Raw genomic sequence first — 4,495 nt, forward strand, 5'->3', positions numbered from 1 at the left:
GAAATAACCAGATAGAAAAGTGACCCAGTGACCCAGTGACCCAGTGACACATCTACAATGTCAGCAGTGGATGTATTGGCTTGTAAGGTTATCACAAAGTTAAAATACAGTACACTGGATTGTGATAGCTGTAATAGGTTTGCAGTACACCTGATTGGAGGCACATATGTGGTTGAGATATGTAAATGTGATCAATCAGTGTCTGCTTTTCTGTGGTTGCAGCTGTGACAAGTTGTCCATAGCCTCTGGACTGAAACAACTCTTGGATTGACTTTTTGCCTCTACAGAGAAGGTCCTCATTAAAGTCCCCACAAACTATGACAGGCTGGTGATTCATTAGTTCCAAAGAGTCCAAGAGGCTTTGCATGTTTGGTAAAAACTTATCAAGACTAAAATTTGGTGGTCTGTAAACAGCTGCAACCACTGCACTCACTGGAGCCGTAATTTTGACGACAACAAACTCGAGATCAGTTACATTTTGCATGTACCTTCGAGCCTCTGCTTGGATGTGGCTCTTACAGTACACTGCAACTCCGCCTCCGTCTTTTTTGGCCATGTCGGGATAGTTGGTGTAGGAGACATGTCTGCTGCGTGTAAACATGTTGTATCCCTCCAATTGGAACGTTGGCGAGACAAAGGTTCCGGACAAATGTGTTTCGGTAATGCACAACACATCGGCAAGTCCTAGCTCATGGTGGCACTTCATGTCCTGAATGTGAGATGGAAGTCCTTGAGTGTTGTGGTGAATTATTGACAATGTCTGGCCTGTGTCTTCTGCTGATTTCACATGTTGCAACAAGGGTCTTGCGCTCTGGAATGATGCCTGTGTCATATTCCCAAGTACAGCTGTGATTTCAGGATCAGCATAGATTTTATTTTCATCAAAATCTGTAATGTACAGTCCTTGAAGTGAGGTTGTCCTACTGATGGCAACGTAGGACATTCCAGACTCAAACACACGCTTCAAAGACACCACTGCCGACTGCATTGTCATGCCTTGGACTTTGTGAGCTGTGCATGCAAAGGCCAACTTCATTGGAAACTGTCTTCGCATGACTCCTTTCTTGCACAGTCTTTCCTCACTTCTCTCTATGTAGACCAAGTTATCTGATGCCCCTTGTATCTTAAGGCGGAACTTCTGTCCTGCAGTTGGACTGTCCAATTGAAGTCCAATCAGCTTCACTGTTGATTGTCCACTTTGTTTGTCTGCCACTATGTTGGCAATTGTTCCAAATGTCCCATTAACGATCCCATCTTCCACATCCAGGTTCCTTATCACCATAACCCGCACTCCATGTGCGGCTTGTATGGTGTCCGGCAAATCTCTTTTTGTGCCTTTGATGGATCCTTGCTGGGTCATTTCCCCTGAGGTGGGGTCTTTTGTAAAGTCCTCTGCCTTGATGCTCACAAAGTCAGAATGGAGGGCGGCCATGGTTGCAGAATTGTGCGCATCAACCTCTTTGTTTGTTGCAAAGATATGTAGGACATCAGGTGGCAAGTCTTTGACATCAGTGATGGCCTGGTTGAGCAAAACTCTGTCACTGTCGCTGAGTGCGTCTGTCTTTTGCTTTACCCTCATCCTGTTTAGGAGTTCGGCAAAAGCAAGATCATCTTTCTGTCGCATGATCTGTGTCAGGTTGACCATTTGAAATTTGTCTTTCCAAAGGTCGAGCACATCCTCCTTGTAGACACAGAGTGGTTTTGCTCTACCAAGCGGGGGCAGTTGGTAGAAATCCCCTACTGCTAGGACAGACATTCCTCCAAAAGGTTTCCTGTTGCCTTTTAGCTGCTGCAATCTCCAGTGGACATAGGCAAATAACTCCTTAGAAACCATTGAAATTTCATCTATAATGAGAATTTCTGCATTGGATAATGTCGCTCTCAATTCATCCAATGCATTTCCAAGTCCTTGATATGGTGGTTTCAAACTTCTTGGCAGTTTAAGCATGGAGTGCAGGGTTTTTCCAGATATGTTGAAAGCCGCGGTGCCAGTGAATGCAGTCAGTAGCACTGCCGGCGTAGACATATCTGCTTGGTCGCGGAATCTGGGGAGTTGGCGCAGAATCTTGGTTGCCTCCTCATAAATACACTTGATGACATGTGATTTTCCACAGCCAGCTCCTCCTGAGACAAAGTAGAAGAACTGTTCTGGATTGTGGCCCCAGACACGCTGAAAGCACCATTCTCTCACAGTGTAGAAAATGGATGCCTGTGTTTCATTGAGGCTTTGATACAACTTTTTCACAAAGTCTGGACTCAACTTTGGTGCCTCTATTGCTGGTGCTGCTCCACTGCTTTCACGATGGACTTGAAAGTCAGGTACGTTGTCTTGCTCCTTCTCATCATTGGGATTGATGGGCTCTAGCTGTGCTAGACACTCCAAACGATCCAATTCAGCCTCGGGTGCAAAAGAGCTCCATGCATTAATTATTGGCCCTTGCTCTTGAATCTTTTCCATTGCCTTCTCCATTTGTTTGCCATGTCCTTCGTATTGTTTCTTCATGATCTTAACAATGTCCTTGACGTCATGGCCCCACACACTGGCATTCTCGTAGAACTGCTCATGTGTTGGGTATTGTTCGTTTTTCAGCTCATCATTAGATCTGTGTGCAAAATAGAGTTTCAGCAACCGGCCATAATACTTTTCTGGCTGTTTTGTTTGTGAGAAGCGAGGAAATCTGATGATGGCAGGTTTTCCTACTGTTCTTTTTTGAACGTGTCCTTTGTCATTCAGAAGGGGAATGGCATTTTTGCTTTTGGTTTGCTGTCCATACAGAGTCCTGTACTGTGAAGCAAACTCAGCCAAACACATGCCTTCAAACTCTGGTGTTGCAGGTCTCTGTGCATATTTCTCAGGCAATCCTGACATCCACACTTCTTCTGTGTCTAGTGCCATGTCCTTTAACCTACTCATGGGGAGACTCATCTTCAGTGCATCTTCATCAGTCTGTATAAAGATCACATTGCGCGAACACTTTTTCAGTGGCAAGCTGCATGTCCGTGCCACAGACTCTTGAGCGCTGACCTGTCTGTGTTTAGAGTAGGCCTGCATAATTTGCTTCATCTCATCATGTTGATTCACATCTGTCTTCCTCACATCGCGAATGACGTCGTTCAGGAACTCATTCATCTCATGTTCTGGCTTTGACACATATGACATCATGTACATGATGCAGTCGAATTCATTAAGCACAATTTGAATGTCCATATTAGCATTCCATCCTTTCAGCAAATATGCATTGTATCCATTGACCCAACAGTCCTTTGGATCACGCTTCATCATAACAACATTAGTACTGGTTAGATCAGTGACACATGTCATGTATTCTTCGTGAGTCAAGTTGCATTTTTCTAGCAGCTCTGACAAGTTGTTAAAAGAAGCATTCGGATCACTAATCAAACTCCTCAGAGTTTGTAGCTTTTCCTTGGCCAACCTTTGTTGTCTTTGAAGAGGTCTTTTTTTGGATTTGGACTTTTTGACTTTTTCCTCACTGTTGCTTTGCTTTTTATCATCATTTCCACTGGTGCTTTGCTTTTTATCATTGTCATCATCAAAAGCATCACCTTCTGGGTGGGTGATGATGGTTCTGTCCACGGGTAGTTTAGGGAACCCAAATCTGCACAGTACATTGCCTTTCTTGCATGACTTTGAATGGTTTTTACTGTGAATTTGGACCTCGGACACAATTTTGTGGAGCTCAGGGTCTACACTTGGATCAGGCATCTGGCATGTAATGTACTTATCAACAAACTCACACAGATCTTGATCATCATCTTCTCCAAATTCAGGGGCATCTTTGACCCACACCAGTAAGTGAATATGTGGGCTGCCTCTGGCTTGAAATTCCACTCTATAGAAGTAGTCCTCTATTTCTCCGATGGGATGTGCAGATGACAGGATCAGATTTGTCATGAGCGCATCAACTCTTTTCTCAAACATCCGCATTACAGTGACAGGATTGCTTCTGAGAATTTCACATTTTGCATTCCAGTCGAGCTCAGCAAAGTCAACTTCTTCACCTTGTTGAGCTTTTATTGCCTCTATGACCTCAGGCCATCTCATTTCAGCAGCAGAAAATGTCAGAAAGAATGTTGGCTTTCCCAACTGTCTGACCATAGCATTGAGGTCTTTAAGGGTTTTGTCCCAATAGGCTGGAGTGCCTCTCAAAGGTTGCATGAAGCGTGTTGCATCTTTGTTTTGAATCAGTCTTTCCACATCTTCTTTATTTTGAAGCATTCTGCTGGAGATTTTCCGTCCATCTCTGGTGGTCGGTTTACCTTTTCGCAGTTGGATTGACATGCTGTTTGTAGCCAAGTGAGTTTCTGTCACAAACTGGGAGAAGAATAGGTAACTCTGGTCATTTGCAAAACGGGTATCCACAGAGAACAGCCTTGCATTGAAGTACATGCTTGGGGACAGTTTAATTTGTCTGACCTCATCTAATGTGTTCTCTCCGTTTGGAAACTGCACTGGGAAGGCCATTGCTTCTAGTTT

This window comes from Etheostoma spectabile, unplaced genomic scaffold (genome assembly GCF_008692095.1).
Source record: "Etheostoma spectabile isolate EspeVRDwgs_2016 unplaced genomic scaffold, UIUC_Espe_1.0 scaffold463, whole genome shotgun sequence".
NCBI lineage: Eukaryota > Metazoa > Chordata > Actinopteri > Perciformes > Percidae > Etheostoma > Etheostoma spectabile.